Source organism: Puma concolor, chromosome E4 (genome assembly GCF_028749965.1).
Source record: "Puma concolor isolate L17-30 chromosome E4, mPumCon1.1.hap2, whole genome shotgun sequence".
NCBI lineage: Eukaryota > Metazoa > Chordata > Mammalia > Carnivora > Felidae > Puma > Puma concolor.
The window spans coordinates 30763654-30782397 of record NC_141683.1 but is presented as its reverse complement, the minus strand read 5'-3'; the positions used below and the strand labels follow the sequence as shown (position 1 = coordinate 30782397).

General features: G+C 40.2%; 1 protein-coding gene across 15 annotated transcripts in view; it reads right to left on the bottom strand.

Moving 5' to 3' along the window:
- Positions 1-18744, bottom strand: part of LOC147572552 (uncharacterized) — an 81986-nt gene that overhangs the window by 18241 nt on the left and 45001 nt on the right. For 2 of the 15 annotated variants that reach the window (XR_015246131.1, XR_015246128.1), the window contains exon 5: positions 9637-9728. The exons of 11 other annotated variants lie outside the window; for them this stretch is intronic. The gene's annotated coding sequence lies outside the window, so the exon portion shown is untranslated. Of the gene's footprint in view, positions 1-3426; positions 7154-9636; positions 9729-18744 lie in introns of those variants that run through there. 2 more of the 15 variants (XR_015246136.1, XR_015246137.1) reach the window with 2 other exon arrangements.

The following is an 18744-nucleotide window of genomic DNA, read 5'->3' as shown; positions in this document are numbered from 1 at the left end:
GTCTCTTTGAGGAAGCTCATCTATTTCTATAGCATAGTGAGCCTTGTTGACTGTCAAGTTCGTTTTCTTTCTTTTTTTTTTTATAATGTTTATTTTTGAGAGAGACAGAGAGACAGAGCAACGGAGAGACAGAGCATGAGCGGGAGAAGGGCAGAGAGAGAGGGAGACACAGAATCCAAAGCAGGCTCCAGGCTCTGAGCTGTCAGCACAGAGCCCGACGCGGGGCTCAAACTCACAGACTGTGAGATCGTGACCTGAGCTGAAGTCGGACACTTAATCGACTGAGCCACCCAGGTGCCCCTGTCATGTTCGTTTTCTAACAGAATGCCAGTTCTCATTCAAGTACCCATCCCTCCCTCCTGTGCTTCTAGAGCGACAGCTCCACCCCAAGCTCCATGCGTGGGCCCAAACTCTTCAAGTGAATGGACTGCAGAGTTCTGGGGAAGGCTTCTGTGCCTTCTCCTTTTAAGAGAGACACTTCCAGTATGTTCTGTCTTTTTTTTTTTGGACATCGTTGGATGTGCCCATGAATGAGGCCTGGAGCTGATGGAGCCATGGGCCATGAGTCAGGGGAGAAGACTATGAGGAAGCAGGCAGAGTTTGGAGTATGCCAGAGAAATAAGACTGGAGCCTGTCACCATATGAGCCTGATCACCACCCTTCCTCTGGGCTTTTCCATTTTTCCAAGTTAATAAATCTCCTTTGATTTTTGAGTCACTTTGAGTTGGATTTCTGAGTTACTTGCAGCCCAAAGTATTTCAATTGATGCATGTGGCTTCAATTACTACCTATAAGCTGATAAGCTTAAACTGATATCTTTAACAAGAAACTTCTTCCTAAGTTTAGACTCATATTTCTAGATACTTCATGCTATACCACCAACATTTCAAAGATAAATTGAACTCACAGTCTTCTCGCAAACACCGGCTCCTCCTCCTATATTCTCTATCTCAGTTGACTAACACCACTGTCAATCCAAACAACCTATCCAGAATCCTGAGGCCATCCTTGTCCCCACCCTTCTCTTCCAGTAGATTTTTGCCCTATTCCTACTTTGGCCAGTGGGTCACCATATCCTGTTGCTTGTACCTTCCAGATCTCCATAATGTATACCTCTTCCCTCCCTGTTGTCACTGTCTTAATTCATACTTTTGTCCTTTATTCCCTGGACTAACACCAAAGAGTGGTTAATTTCCCTGCCCTAGATTGTTACCATCCAATCCAGAGTTATCACAATAACAAATACTGAACATTTATTGAGCATGTGTGCTAGGAACTATTAAAGCACTTTACATGTATTAATTCATTTAATCCTTATGACAACCTTTTGAGTCAGAGTTACTCCCGGACAGGAAAACTGAGGCATTCAAAGGGATGAGGAAAGGATTAAAACCCACATAGTGTAGTCCTTAACTGTCAAACTGCCCCTTTCTAATCTTGTCACATGACCACCTAAAACCCTTTAGAAACTAGGCATTTTGCCTCAACAGCCTTCGCAGTCCAACCCCTGCCATGCTGACTGAACCCCTTTCTCCCTCCTCTCCCATATGCACTGTGGTTAGTTCCTTAAATTGTCCTCTTATCTTTATAGCATTTTATAAGCTGTTGCCTCCACAGCTTTCATTCCATATTGTGCACATTCAGATGACTAACTCCTATTCATACCCTACGACTCAGCCAAGTTTCACTTTCTCCCCGACTTTTCCAGATATTAAAAACCAGCCCTTCCTTGCTCATCTTGCTTTTCACACTATAATGTGAATGTTTGTTGCCTCCCCTATTAAACACTAAGTTTCCTACAGTGTGACTTACTCCACCACGTCCTTAGTGAATAGCACTTTGTAGGTCTAATGAACATTTGTAGACTGAATGAATTTATTATATTTGTAGCTGTTCAAGGACAAAGAGTGCCCAATGTTATCAGCAAGAATAGGAGAATTGACCATCCTTAAGAATTGACCTCTGAATACTAAAATTATGTTACGGCTTCTAACGCATTAGTAATTTACTAAAAGTCTGTTGAAACTGTGAGTACTGAACCAACTAAATCTTATAACAATCTTCATCACAAGCATTTGAAAAAAGGGAATGTATGATAAAAGAAATAGTAGACTCCTGGCTCCATGCAAAAGTTATTAGAAGTCAAGATTTTCTCAAGAAAAGAGTCAACAAACATCTTGGCAGTGAATCAGGAAAGTCAAATTTAGTTAAAATGATATTATCATAGAAAAGAATTGATCCAGTAGGCTAGTCTTCTAAAACTATTCAGCTCATCTTGATGTACCCACTGAAGGGAATATAATTTTTCTCTGACTTTAACCTTGATTACCATGGGGAAAAGTCTTAAATGGGATGTTCTTCCAGTGATAGATCAAACATGTGTGCTGATGCGTCACACAACATGAACATGATTCTCCAAGGATTTAAGTGTTTAGTCATTCTATGGCCAACAGAATATCATGCCCTATTTTTATGAAGCTATGTTTATAAATATGGCTGATTGTGAAGTACTTGCTTAGAGACTGAATTTTTACTGCCTTTTAATCAATTAGCCATATAACACAGAACTAAAATAATTCATGAAAATTTTTGTTAAGACAAAAAAAAAAAAAAAAAAAAAGAGGAGCATAGGTAGGCAGTATTGTTCAGTATTCTAAATATAAAAAGTTCCAAGCTGCAGATAGTGAGGAAACCTTGGTACAATAAGGACACATGAAAAAAGACGATGTATTTGTAAAGATAAGATGAAAGAAATTTGAGAAAGTAACCAAATCATACAATGTCAGAACTAGAAGACCCCTTCCAGATCTTAAGATTTTGATTACTATGTTCCCAAGGCCCAGTAAAATCAACGATAAAGTACGATAATATTACAACTAAAAGCTTCCCAATCCTATAGAATCTTGTATTTAGATTTGGATGTTTTCATCCAAATCAAATAAGTAAGTGTTGTATTTTTAATTCTTTACAAAGTCACGAAGTCTTTGGTATTTTTTTTTTTTTTGAAATTACATCTGGATATACTCCCTTGACTTTTTATTACATGTTTACTGTTATCACATCATATATCAGGTATGTTATAGGGAAACCTAGTGTCAGATTAATCCAATCTTCCCAACTTTAATCTTGTGCTCTTTTATAAATCAGAGTGCAATGTGTTGAAAGATTTCTCCATCCATTACTATAACGCAAAATTATTCCTCTTAGTGTAATAATTAAGGCAGAAGCTACAAATAAATATTGCAAATGTTACAAAATCAAAATAAGCAACAATAAGCGATAATAAGTGACAATCTTCAACCAGAATGTTCATTTTTGTCAGCTTTTCAGTGAGAGCTATCACTTTTATTCCCCAAATAAAAGATGTTCAGGATACCTATGGCTTGCTGATAGGCATAAATGAACAGGGGAAAATTGGAAACTCGATGGCATTTAAGGTTTTTGTTTAATAACAAGGACTTTTTCAAAAGTCAATAAAATTTAAAACAATACAACATTCATAAAAAAGGTTTTATGACATTCAAAAATGTTGGAAAGGATAGTATATTTTAGTAGGAATAAGAAGAAAATGAAAATAAGATGTCCTTTTTGTTGCGACAGAATTAGGAAATAAGGTCACCAGATTTATGGAGGAAAAAAATAGACTTCTTAGTACGTAAGTCTAAACTTTGTATGTAAATTTGAATTTTTTAAAAAAGTATACCACACTATCTAATAAATACAAGCGAATACAATATAGATCTGGCTTTGGAGAAACAATGTTTTAATTGATATGATTATAGGGGCACTGGGAAGTTTCTGGGTGCCTCCAGAAAGATCTCTCTCACCAAGTTACCTGAAACCTAAAATTCCATAGTATTCTTTAGCTTAGAATTTTATCTTATTTTAAAATACAAATAGCCTTAGGAAAGGACTACGATTAAGCAAACTGTTGTTTATACCAGAGTGTGAACTAGTTTATCCAAACACTAGAAGTGCTGATAAGAGAAGGGGGTGGGGGCGGGATGGTAAAGAATCTGGATATGTAGGAGGTAGAAGGAAGCAAAAACAAGGAGGATGATATGAGCTAAGCTTCAGCTAATTCAGTATTTGGCTGCAGCTAAAGAGATCTCCAAATTTTTACCAATTTAGTAAAGATGAAGTGCTAGAACTTCTTCAAATAACTAGGCAGGTTCTAGGTGTTGTTAACCTCAGGCTTTATACCCAAAGGCCTGGAAGGTAATAAACTTGGCATCCCTCTTCTCTGTTCCATAGACTCCCTGACCAGGTTTGTTTTGCAAAGGTCACTTAATTAGTACTCTGGTAACAGTTATAAGTTAACATTACCTTCTCCTGGATAATGATAGCATTTGGCATGTGCTAAGTAAAACAGGAATTAACAGAATTCCAATGGCTTACTTAAATGATAAATAATGAGCCATTTTAAGGAAAAGATCTCCTGGGGTGTGCGGAAAAACCTGCCGCTGGAGGCGAGCTCCCGGATGTGGAACTCTGCACAGGCATAAACAGGAAACGAAGCCACTTGCCTTTGCGCGGACAGGCAGGCCTGGAATGGCCTGTTGAACGTGGGCATAGCGCTTGACCCTTGACGAAGCTGAAGCGCCTGTTTTGTTATTTAATTTTCACGTCTGTAGGATCCATATTTTTCAAAATCCTATCCAGTCCCTCCCAGACGTCTACGAGAAATACCATTACATACCCAGAGCCAAGAAAATTATCTTCATAATCCAAATTATAGAGGCCCAGATGACGTTTTTCATTGTTTTCATGCTGCCTTCTTGACATAGCATTTAACGAAACTGTTATCCCTGAGAAGTTTCAAACTCTTCAAGCTCTCTAGGGAGGGCCTTCATGTGTCTTGTGTATTTGCGTCATCGTGTATGTGAAATATACTGCTCCACATTAACTTTTTTAAAAAGTTTTTTTTTATGTTTATTTATTTTTGACAGAGAAAGAGAGAGAGAGAGAGAGAGAGAGAGAGAGAGACAGAGCATGAGCGGGGGAGGGGCAGAGAGAGAGGGAGACACAGAATCCAAAGCAGGCTCCAGGCTCTGAGCTGTCAGCACAGAGCCCGACAGGGGGCTCGAACTCACAGACTGCAAGATCATGACCTGAGCCGATGTCCGACGCTCAACTGACTGAGCCACCCAGGCGCCCCACATTAACTTTTTTATGGGCAGTATTTTGTTTCCACTTAGACATGGGAACAAAAACTTTGAGTTTCACGGGGTAGTGTAAAGGAGGTCTACAACCCTGTAAAAATATAAGAGATCAAAACCTGTTCCTTATCGAATTTATTGAAATGATCCGATTTACTAGGACAATTGTGAAGATGAAAGTGTTGCCGTACAACAGGGATGAACCCATCTTTCTTGTGTTTATAATGGCCCCATATCAACCCTTCTTTGAGGATGTTACAGGCCATCAGTAAAATTCTGTTCTGTGTCATGGCATATGACATCGTTGGAGACCCATCTTGCTCTTCATTTCTGAAGGAAATAGGCCAACAAGTCATATTTTCTTAAACACTTGAGTTTAATCATTTATGAGCTCACCCATCTTTGAAAATACATCAGAACACTTAACGCATGGTAATTTAGAGATGACACAACAAATGATGTTTAATTATTTTCTAAATGTATAAAGTTGAACCCAAACATGATATAAAATTGTGGTAAAAATGATCTACTTCTATAAAACTAATGATGTAAATTAATCATGGAGCTTCCCCTCGTGAAGGTCTTTTCTGTTGTTGCTATGCTTTGAGTTTTAAGGCAAATTAATAAACTGTTTTTTTTAGCATTTGCTCATTTTTTTAGGCATGCTATGACAGAAATTGGTAGTGATTACCAAACCTAAATGCGGGGACACTTTTTCTAGATTCTTCTTTCACAAGAAATAAACTGGATGTGCTTCACATTAGTACTGTTATTAACGGCAACACAACAAATCGTTAACAACGTGCGCAGTGTGTCTGGAATTTGTAAAGGGGATGCCATAAAGAGGTCACAGGAAGAAGACAGAAAAACGTAGGTTTATCACTCATGTATATTAATCCCCAATAAGACAGGACCTGATATCACAGCATCTCAGAGGAAGAAAACAAAACCATTCACTGCGTAAACATCCCCACTGAGGAGCCAACAAGGCTCAGAGGCCCTGTCTGCAGAGGCAGATAGCAGGCACCCGTCCGTCCACCCATGACACACACCCACCAGAGAAGAGGGTCTGCTTTGTGTTTATTGGGTCTGGGGCCGAGGCTGCAACAGATTAATAAAACAGAAGTGGGGGCAAGTCACTGAAAATGTCTGAAATTGCATGACTAATTTGACAATATTCAATTTCCTATCATACTCTCCGGCTTCACTTTCCACTAGATGCAGACGGCACAAGCAACAGGCGTTTATAAAAGGCTGGTCTTCGCTGAGGACAGAGCCGAGCACCTCTGCAGTGACACAATATAAACTTCACTCCATGAAATCCTGGAAGTTGATGTAAACAGCTTTTAATAGCGGTGAACATTTGTTCGCTTTGTTTAGACCATCTGGATGTTCCATTGTGTTCGGTTCAACACTGACTGCCGCCGGGTGACAGTTGATATATGTTAAGTACAAGCAAAGTGCCTCGGCCCACTCTGGGGACCTGAAAGAGAACTTTTGAGTGTTTTGTGGAATATTCTGTCAGATCGCAGCCGGGTCGCCTGCATCCTTAATGGCTCCATGCCAAAGTCCTCCGGCTTTTTTTATCAAAGGAGAGTTTTGCTTTTACTGTTTGAAAGGTTAGGAAAACTATGCCAAAGTTCTTCCAGGCAGCTTGGAGACCACAGGCTGACAGGAATGATTTTCAATATGGAGGAGAGAATAAAGAGCACCGCGATCCTAAGAGAATGCAGGCTTTGCTTGTTTAATATGCAATATGTCTGACAAACAAGCCATTAAAACACCACCAAAGAAAAGCTCCCCAATAAACACAGAGCGGCTGGTGTTCTGAAAAGGGGAGATTACCGCTTAAAAGCATATTCTCCTCCACCTGCACAAACCACTGTGTGATATGCAACTGTGCGGTCCGTGTATTACCTTCTCAGACGAAGCGGCCTCCTCCCGCCCATCCTGATGTTGCAGGAAGGTGAAATAGTCTGGAGTGAGAAACACCACTATGAAAAGAGAGAGCTAAACAAGTCAACATGACTACATATAAAATTTACACAAGCACAGTTGGTGCCCTGCAGAGCAAAGAAAGGGCTTAGAAATCTGCCGTGGCTCACTTACCAGCCAGTTTGGCTTTATTGGAACATCTGTGAGATGCTAAATTTGCACTTCTGGAGCCCAGAGCTCCCACGGCTGTCACCGCCGCCTGGGTGAAACCAGAGGGTGCCGGGGCAATGGAGCTGGGGGTGCTAGTGATAAAAATTCTGTTTCGTCTTTGTTGTTGTTTTTACTGCGTCCGTTTGAAACTGGTTTAATGAGTGGAATTTCACTTCACTGCAGATGACATAGAAACTAGATAATGTATCTGTAATGACTTGATCTCTGATTGTTCGTGTTGGAAACGTAACGATGCCCTCTCATGTTGGAGTACTGCCAAATCTCGAGGAACAGTAGAAATGAGGGGCAGAAACTTTATGCATAAGTGAAATGTATATGATTTATATAACCCTGGACACACGATCTAGATAACACGTGGTTCTAGCAAGTGCCACAGAGGTTGCACTTTCCTTCTTTATCTTGGGTGGTGTGATATAGGTAGGGAAAAGCCTGCAGGAAAAGAAGAGGTGCTGGGCACAAGATAGACTAATCTGTAAAATGGGGATACAATACATCATTACAGGACAATTAAAGGACAAAATGCATGCAAAGTTACTTACCACAATGTAATGCGTTTCAACACATGGTGGTTGGAAAATTATCATTAAAATACCTATTCTGGGGCACCTGGGTGGCTCAGTCGGTTAAGCGTCTGACTTCAGCTCAGGTCTTGATCTTGGGTTCCTGAGTTCGAGCCCTGAGTCAGGCTCTTTGCTGAAGAGCTGGTACCAACTCACAGGAGCCTGCTTCGGATTCTGTCTCTCTCTCTCTCTCTCTCTCTCTCTCTCTCTGCCCCTCCCCCACTTATACTCTGTCTGTCTCTCAAAAATAAATAAACACTGGAAAAATTTTAAAAATATTCTGAAAAGTTGATTACGTGAGGTTGTTATATTTGCAAATAAGAACCCACAACAGTGTTATTAAAAATACATTAATAAATGGCTAAATATGTTCTTTTTTGGACAGACATCGCTATGTTCTATTGAACAATTTATACCAAACATTCTAAGTTCCACTTATGGATTAATTATGCACCAAGAGCAAGATAAACCTTCCAATAGCTTCTAAAAATTGCCTCCAGCTCCTAATTCTTTTCATGATTACCAATTAAACAAAGGAACCCTATTCCATAGTTCAAAAGAAAAGATCCCAGAGAAGTGTCTTACTTCCATTAAATGAAGTGTATACTTGCATAATTGTGTATAGTGAAAGTAACTCTGAGAAAAAATCTTCAAGTAGTCACTGAATGCAGGAAAGACTTAAAGGTTCCCATATACATAATTCCACAACACAACAACCTCAGCTTTCAGCAAACATCGAACATGATTACCACAACAAATGACACTGTTTCTACTGAAACAATATCCAACAGCAGCAACAACCGACCAAATAGGCAGAATTTTCTGAAACAAGGAGGCCCCTTTTCATCAGAACTTAACTGATTTTCAAAGAATGGTGAGTCAGATATTGACTAAATAATTATTATTTGTTATTATTATTTTTTAATCCATGGTTTTTATTTCCCATTGTGTCTTATGTTACAGGTTTATAGATTTCAAAGTGCTTTCGTGCTCATTATCTCAGTAAAAACGATCTTTCTTTATATCCTTCTGAAATAAAACGCAACTTTAAGCATATTTAAAGAATGACTACAGGGGCTCCTGGGTGGCTTAGTTAGTTGAGCATCAGACCCTTGATTTCAGCTCACGTCATGATTCCAGGGTGATGGGATTGAGCTCCGTGTCAGGCTCTGTGCCGAGCATGTAGCCTGCTTAAAAGTCTCTCTCTCCCTCTCTCTGCCCCTTCCCCACTTGTGTGCACTTCCTCTCTCTAAAATAAAATAAATTAAAAACATTTTTTTCAAAAGAATAACTACAGATGAATTATCAGAATCTTATTTGATTTTCCATTCACTTCTATCTCTCAAATTAAATCACATTCAAAACAATATATGTTATACAAAGAGACTGAGCCAGTGATTTCTGTGGCAAATTGTATCATCCAAAGATGACCGACTGTATCTCTCATTCCACAAGCCCTTTTGACACTCAGACCCTGATGCTCCCTTCAAGGGAACCAAAGCAAACTGCTGGAACCTAATCAGACCTTCATGACTGGTCATGACCAAGAGCACGGCAGAAGTGATGCTATGTGATTTCTAAGGCCAGAATTGTTAAATGCAATGTACTTCTGCCTTATTCTGTCAGGACACTTGCTCCTGGAACCCAGCTACCATGCTGGAAGGTAATCTAAACAGGCTATGGGGAAGCCCACGTGGAGAAGCCCATGGAGTCCCAGTTGAGTTCCTAGATGACAGCTAGTACCAACTCACAAACCATCTGAGCAAGCCATCTTGAAAGCAGATCCTCTAACTCTCTGGCCAGTTGCCCCAAATGCTGAACCAACTCCACCCAAGTTGAAAATCTGTGGACAAAATAAATAATTTCTTTGTTTCAGACCACTAAGTTTGGGGGTGGTTTATCATGCAGATAAACAGATATATGTTCTAATATTAGAATTCCAAGAGTCTTCAAAGTTATTCTATGCTTATTATTTACAATATTTTGCTTAAATGCTTGGTAGAATACAGTTACTATTTGTGGGACTTGTTAGAAATAGCGGATTAATTTTTAGTATTAACAAACTATATTGAAGCTCTTATCTGAACTTCATATTTCCCTCCATCTATAAAATACAAGGAATAGCTTAGGGTTTATTATTCTTCCCAGAATTCTTAGGGTTTATTTATTCTTCCCAGAATCTATCCATAACAGAGGCTGTAAAATACCAACCTAGCTTCCAATAATTAGAGCATATAAATATTATTATATTAGTTGAGCCAACTGAGCCAAAGGTTTATGGGAAAAAAATATAAAACATTTTCCTGAGATATAAGACTTCATTGTTGATCAAATGAAAAAAATATAAACAGCAAAGCACTTTGTAAACCCTGAAACATTCTACTAATAGAAGTTGAGATTGAAAAGGAAAAAAAAAAACCCACATCATTTCAAATTCTAACAGTTAGCTCCAGTTAGATATACATGATCAGAACATTTTAAATAATACATTTACAAATTCATTAATCCTTTTTAAAATTCCAGACTAATGAAAAATAGTGCATTTTTAAACAGCTACTTTGGCAGCAGGGGATTGGATTAGATGACCTCTTAAAGTTCTTTTCAGGGCCTATGAATCTGAGACATACAAGCTGCCTTGCTATATATAGACACCAGATCACAGAGTATTTTAAGTCTAATTTCAATGACTTAAATTCTGTGCATTATAACAAAAATGAAAAACTCCACGTCAATGCCTAGAATTGATGAAATAATAATTAAATCAAGCTTCGTAACAAATAGCTTTAATGTGAAGATCATTCGTTTCTAAAACACATGCATATCATTTGCCTCTGTTTTATAAATCATCACTGAGTATTTTTAATTTTTAAAATGTAACAATCTTATAATAGCTTCAAGAGAAATCACGATTATAAATTAATAAAATGTAGTCTTCAAGAGAGCCTATCCTAAATAATCATATTTCATACAGGTCCCCAAAACAAATAGTAAAATATTTCTTAAAATCATGCTGAAGATATCTTACTGAGGGGATTTTTAAAGTGTTAAATAGAATCATATTAATATTCATGACTTCATCTGCATAAGCAGTGGAAAAGCCTTATTTGATTCCTCGATTTTCTGTATAAATATGTGTGTAAGTATTTGCTACCTCGGAAACAAAAACAGCAACTCATTAGATACTGAAAAAATTAAAGCAAAACATAAAAAGCAAATTTTGATCAAATGTAGTGGTAGGAGGGAGCCAATAATTCCAAAGCATCTGTACGATAACATGGAATGTCACCTAGTTTTTTAAAAAGTGAAGATGCTAATTCTGCTGATGAAGATATTGTTTTTCCCCTCTTGTGCCCTATTCATTATGCAAGGCTGCAGAATATGAAGTGTAGATGTGTGATCCGGGCGATCTAATGATCTCCCACACCTGCTCATCTGGTACAATTTTAATTAACACTCCAAGGAGGTTTGTCAAGAGTAATCAAAAACATTGTCGCTTATAAAGCTGTGGCAAGAAATCAATAGTTTTCATCAGAAAAGGTAAGGTCTGGCATAACTGAACCATTTAATTGCTTCATTCCAATAAACAAAAACTGCACATTTTAATGACTTGATCCGGCAGATCAATATCTAACCACATATTGCATTAAACAGCAACATGTGGTGGGATATTCACAGTCATTTTCATTCCGAAAGCAGCGTTCCTCTGTTTTATTCCATCCCCAGTGGCAATAGGTTGGTGCGCCTATGCGGTGCTATGATTTATATCAAATGAGTGACCTCTAGGGCCATAAGACTAGAACGGGTGACTAGTTCTCAATGGTAAGCTACTGGCACTTGACAAAGTGCCTGAAGCAGAATGAATTTACTTCTCTTTTCCTCAATCATCAACAGGCTCTGCCCTGACCCCCGTTCTGACTCCTATAACAAGATCTCCTGTCGCTGCCTGAAAAATTTACTGTCGCGTCTAGTTCTCATTGAGCTCGAGTGAGTACTTCTGTCACCTTCAGTGAACTGAGTCCGCAGGAGATTTAACTAAACACCAGTCCTAGTTTAAAAACTAAATAAGGGAGTTTCCTCTAAAGCAGGGGGCATTCAAAGGCATCTGTTTCCAGGTGGCATAATTTTCTAAAAAGTTACATCTTTTCTTGTGCTACATTTCATTCAGAGCAACATTTGGGCCCCCCAAAACTCATTTATTTGTGTGGGGCTGTGAATGTGAAGCTCTCGTCAAAACTACAGACCTTACGAGCTATCTGTTTATCACTGGTTGCCTTTAGAAGACTATGCCCACACGGCATTGAAGTCATTTTGAAGGCTACTCGAAAACAGAAATTCTTAACTGTTGAAAAATATTGTATGTGATACCCATAAACTGAATACCCTCATGTTCCGCTGCAATAAATACCCAGGTATGCAGGTGGAAATAAAGACATCAGATTAAACATTTTGAGCACTAATGCACTGGGCATCCTTCTTCATAGAGATATTTTAAAATATATCGTCAATAGACTTTTAAAAATATATTATCACGGGCTTTCCACAATGACTTCAAAATACCCAGATATTAAAAAGTATCAGCATATTATAACCCTCACTAGTAAAATATATACATAAAGCATAAACCCACATTTATGTAACGGACATGAGTTTAATCATCACCTTAAAATAATTAAGCAACCCAAACAAACATTCACAACCCCCCGTGTCAACAGCGAGGCAATTAAAAGACTGACGTTTGATGGTTTATTCCATCTCGCTAAAGCCTTACGCAAAATTTCCACTCCCTCTTTAATTTTCAATTCTTCCACCCTCCCTGCTTCACAGCTCCTGGCTATTGGCTTTTACAATCTGTCCCTAGGGAGTGAGGAGTTATTACCCCTGTCGATGGAAGAGAAAGGGATGTTATTCCCCTGTCACCCTCTTCGGCTCCGGCAGATTCTGAGCACTGATGTATAGCCTTCATTGGAGAAAGGCGGCCGAGACGTTGTTAGTCCTCGCGCCCGTCAGATCCATCTACCTGTGCCACTGGCATTACTTACTGGAGTCAGAGTGACACTTGGTGTCCCTAGAGGCGACCGAAAAACTCGAGGAGCAAACGCTGCACTTGCCGTTCTGCTACGATGGAGTAAATACCCAGACAGGCGTCCAAGACTCGTAGCAGAGACGACGCTATACCTTTGCACCTTTGGTATAATGGCAAAGGCAAAAGTTTCCTGGCAAAACTCTTCTGAATTGTGCCAAGTTAATTTTGGGGGTGCTGAGTCTAAAAGAAATATTGTGATGACTCATGAAAAAGCTGAGGGAAGCTAATCTAGAATGTTTGGGAGATGCTGCACCACTTGCTCACACTGTTTCCAATCATTTGATTCTTCTCGTTATTGTGATCTTATCATTACATCACGTCAGTTAAAAAACTGGAAGTCTTTCCTTAATTCATAATTTTCAGACCTACATTTCTGTCTCCATCTTTCTCATATCCAATATATGAATAACTCCATTAATTGTCAAAAACCATTATTTAAAACATTTTTATTTATTAAAAAATTTGTTTTAAGTTTATTTATTTTGTGAGAGAGAGGGAGAGAGAGAGAGAGAGAGAGAGAATGCAAGCAGGGGAGAGACAGAAAGAAAGAGAGGGAATCCTAAGCCACGCGGAGCTCAAACTCACTAACCATGAGATCGGGACCTGAGCTGAAACCAAGAGCCAACACTTAACCGACTGAGCCACCCAGGTGCCCCATAAAAAAAAAAAAAATTTCTTTAGGGGTGCCTGGGTGGCTCAGTCCATTAAGCCTCCGACTTCGGCTCAGGTCATGATCTCACGGTTCTTGAGTTCGAGCCCCGCATCAGGTTCTGTGCTGACAGCTCGGAGCCTGGAGCCTGCTTCAGATTCTGTGTCTCCCTCTCTCTGGCCCTTCCCCTCTCTCCCTCCCTCTCTCTCTCTCTCAAAAATAAATAAACATTAAGAAAATTTAAGGAAAAAGAATTTTAAAAAAATTTCTTTAAGTAAGCTCTATCCTCAACTTGGCTCGAACTCAGGACCCTGAGATCAACAGTCACATACTCTACCGACGGAGCCAGCCAGGCACCCTAAAACATGATTTAAAAAATTTTTATTATCAAAAAAAAAACATTTTACATGGCTAAAAAATAAATATTAATTTCTAGAATTGCACCATGAGTTGCCCAACCTAAGAAATGTCTAATCAGGTTCCAGGCCATGACACTTTTCTCACAAAGGTACATAGAACCTTTCACTCTTTTTGTCTTTGGTTTGCACCTCACATCTGTCCTTCTCCCTACCTGTCTTTAACCTAAGGTGGCAATCAAGAGAGTTCAGTAAAAAATCTCCACATGTGGAACCTGTCCTGACTTGCCCCAGGAGTTAGGAGGCCCACATCCTGACGAGGTCAATGTCAGAGTGACTATGGCCTGGTGCGGTGGACCCTAAGATCCTTTGATCACAAGTAGAAAAAACTTTTGAGCCTAAACCCTCAACTTAAGTATATTTATTCACCTATAGATTATGCACAACTATGGGTCCCAAATCCTCACCCAAAATCCTCAGAACCAACTGTGACTCTGAACTGTTGCGATCTTGGCAAGGTAACAAAGTACACACACCATACGTTATGCAATGCTCCCGATGGAGGGTCTAGGGCACACCCCACAAGAGAGCACATCAAGACTTCAGCAGAGAATGCCTGATTTTTCAGATGACTCACACTCATTGTGCTAAATAAAAGCTATAAATAGCCACATATCAATTCAGGTCGGTTCAGGCTGAGTCACCAAATGAATTACAAAATAACTTCTGGATTTCAGAGCTTTTAGGACATCATAAGCATGGAGAAGGGCTTGTAAATCTTTACTACTATGTTAGGTATGGTATAAGACATATGAAAAAAAAATAGATAAAAAGGGATGAGATAAAAATAGAAAGGAAACCCACATTTTCCTCTTGTATGCCCAGAGTTGCACACACTTCATTTTGGAGACCAGGAGATGTTCGCAGACCCACTGTTCCTGAGTGAGGCTACAAAGGTATGTGCACAGTTGAAAACTACCCCACGCGGAAGGAGCTAAGCGTCAGGACATGGGGCCACAGAATCAGTTCCCAGTTCTTCTTCCTCTGCCAAAACTTTGCATTGTCTACAGCTAAAAGCCAATGCCCCGGCCAGCCTTTCCAGGCCTCTGACTCCTGAAGGATACACAGTGCCTTTGTTGGTAGACTTACCTATTATCCAGAAGAAAGAAAGGTCATAGCTTGCAAAGAAGTATGGTGGATCGAAGAAAACAATTGCTTTGCTGAATGCATTTGTTTGTTAGCGATGGGGGAACCCATTAACATGGTTTAAATTTTGTGTTTGTGAAAACTCTTCCTAGTGACGAGGATTCACACCAATTTTATCTCACTGGAACCGACCCAGTCTGCGCATTTCTGGTAGTAATATTTTAGTACGAGTCAATAATCTATTTCCCAGAGTGACCTCTGTTACCCCCAAAGGGCCAGGTGAATTGAGGAGCAAAAAAGGCTGAAGCACACGGATAAAACGTATGTTGTGTGCTAGAAATCCTCAGCGAAGTAAGTTTAAAATTGTAACATAAAGCACTTTCCGCAGAGAGCTACCATTCATCATAAGTGGCTCTTCCCTCAGTCTGATGGTCAAGTCCTAGTTCGCTCTTATTCACAGTTTCTTTTCATGAAAAGAATAAGGAGGCCAAATGGATGATTAGTGATGTCAGGGAACACCTAGCCTACTCCTAAGTGTGATAATTTCCTTTCCTCTAAATTTTCCCTCTGGCTTATATTTATTGTGCTTCCACTTAGACCATAAGAACAGAGCTTTTCCCATTCATGACTGATTTGCCAGTGACAGTATTAAAAACTCAAGCAGAGAGTAGAGCCTACCCCTGGCCAGTCACCCCTCACCCCTTATCCCTCCAGTTCCCACCCCATGTAGGGCTCTGTGCCAGATGGGACAAAACAAGAATTTTTGTTGATTACTGCAGAAAGTTTTAGAAGTTCACCCCAGCTGTGTTCTTATTCATAAGTACCTCAGTTTGACCCTCGCAAGTACCAATTAAGGTAGTGATATTACCAAAGCTGTTTTAACTCTAGTCAATATTGCATGCCCGGAGGAATTCTACTTGCATATAATTTGTGGTTACTTAATGTCAGCATTTATAAAAATGTCCTGAGCCTCTTTGTCTTTTCAACAAAGAAAGGCTTTTTACACCCAGAATTTTGAGACTCCCTAGAGGCCTGATCAATCTCAGGCCCCACTACAAAACTGCCCGAAACACAAACTGTCCTAAATAGCAATGAAGATGGAGATCTAAATTCTCCCAACAAAATTTCTCCTAGGAAACAGTGAGACCGACTGATAACCATCTTTGCCTCCATTGTGAAATATATTTCTTAGCTTATATTTTTGTCTCTCATTCGTGTCATGGATTCAGCAAAAAAATTCCTCATAGCGTAGGGGACCCTCGGTGGCTGAGTCAGTTACGTGTCTGACTTCGGCTCAGGTTGAATGATCTTGTAGTTCATGAGTTCAAGCCTTGCGTCAGGCTCTGTGCTGAAAGCTCAGATCCTGGAGCCTGCTTCGGATTCCGTGTCTCCCTCTCTCTCTGACCCTAACCCTGCTCGCACTCTGTCGTTCTCTCAAAATGAATAAATGTTAAAAAAAATTTTTTTTTAAATTCCTCACAGTGTAAAGACAATGTCTGATTTAAACTGGATGGCCCAGGAGAATCAGAGTTACCGGGCCTCTTTAAAATGTCAGATGAGGGGCGCCTGGGTGGCGCAGTCGGTTGGGCGTCCGACTTCAGCCAGGTCACGATCTCGCGGTCCGTGAGTTCGAGCCCCGCGTCGGGCTCTGGGCTGATGGCTCAGAGCCTGGAGCCTGTTTCCGATTCTGTGTCTCCCTCTCTCTCTGCCCCTCCCCCGTTCATGCTCTGTCTCTCCCTGTCCCAAAAATAAATAAACATTGAAAAAAAAAAAATTTAAAATGTCAGATGAATTCCAGCCACATTCAGGGAGTAATTCAGTCCCTTTCCCTAACAAATCGATGTACAAATAACAGATAAGTCATCTCAGTCATGGGGGTGCCTTGAGTTCTAGAGCAGCACTGTCCAACAGAAATATATAATCCGCATACATCATTTTAAGTTTTCTTATAGCCACATTTAAAAAAAGGTTAAGAAGAAACAGATGAAATTTTACCAATGTATTTTATTTAATCCAAAATAGTACTCCAGCATGGGATTTCTATTAAAATTTTTTTCAAGAAGTATTTTACGATTTTTTTTGTGCTAGGCCTTGAAAAATCTATTGTGTGTTTTACACTCACAGCCTAGTTTGATTTTGAACTATAAACGTTCAGCAGAAATAATGAATATGTATTCAGGTTTCATAAAATTTAGAGTTGAAAATGTAGATTCACATACTCAAGTTGTTCTGAACCATACTTGCAAGTTTTCCAATAACACATTCAAGTTACCAGATTTTAATTTTAACTTTAATTTTAATTAATTAAAACTTAAAAATTCAGTATTCTAGTCACAACAGCTACTTTAAATTTTTTATTTTCTTTTTAATGTTTATTTATTTGTGTGTGTGTGTGTGTGTGAGAGAGAGAGGGGGGGGGGGGGGAGAGGAGCAGAGAGGGCTCCAGGCTCTGAGCTGTCAGCACAGAGCCCAAAGGGAGACTTGAACTCACAAACCGGGAGATGGTGACTTGAGCCAAAGTCGGAGGCTTAACCAACTGAGCCACCAGACTCCCCACAACAGCTATTTTTTAAGCACTGAATGACCCCATGTGGCTAGCGGGTTCTGAACTGAACATGGCAGTTCCAGGGGACTATGGGATAGACTGGCAGGCCAGTGACATCAATCCTCTCCTTCACCTTAGGGCTCTTCGAGCCTAACATCCAATCCAGGTTTGCTCATGTCCTCCACTCTCTGAAAGAAACTCCCAGCGATCATGTTTACTGTGGGGATATTTACGGGGAGTACTTCCAAATGGGCCACACAACATCCCCTGAGCAGTATCTGCCTCAGGCAGGGTTTGAGCAGGAAGCAGAACCACAATGAGTGTTATTGATGGAGGGATTTCTTATAGGACATAAGCATTACACAGCTGGGGTGAGCAGTGAAAGATTGAGGAAGTGTCACTAACCAGCCTTCCTGATGCACTGGCATCGGTGAACAGTCGGGGCTCACGGGGCACTCTAGAAAGCCAGACACTTCTAGGGGCTAGAGTCAGGTGTAAAAGGGGAATCGGTGGAGAATCCCAGAAGACCACTGCCGCTGCACCTGTGGTGGGCCTGGGCCTGCTCTTGTCTTCACAGCCGGCCAGAGGACATAAGAGCTAGATGTGGAGGGGAGGACAGGATGAGCTGGAACCTGCTGGCAGCTCCCGCTGCCCCTCACTGCGTCCAGCTCTGCCAACCTACTGAGCATAAAAGCTGTTGGTTCATTTTCACCTTGTAACATGCACCACTTTCTTTCAGCCAGTTCTCCCCAGAGCCACATAGGGAAGGGGACTCTGGGAATCCAAGGTCCAGCTTAGCCAAGATGACACAGCACAAAATCATCACAGACACCATGAGGTTTTTCTCTGCTCTCAAGACAGATTAAAGTATTTTTCTTCTTTTTTTTTTTTTTTTAATGTTTTTATTTTATTTTTGAGACAGAGAGAGGCAGAGCATGAGCAGGGGAGGGGCAGAGAGAGAGGGAGACACAGAATCCGAAGCAGGCTCCAGGCTCTGTGCTGTCAGCACAGAGCCCGACGCGGGGCTTGAACTCACGGACTGTGAAATCATGACCTGAGCTGATGCCGGACGCTTAACCA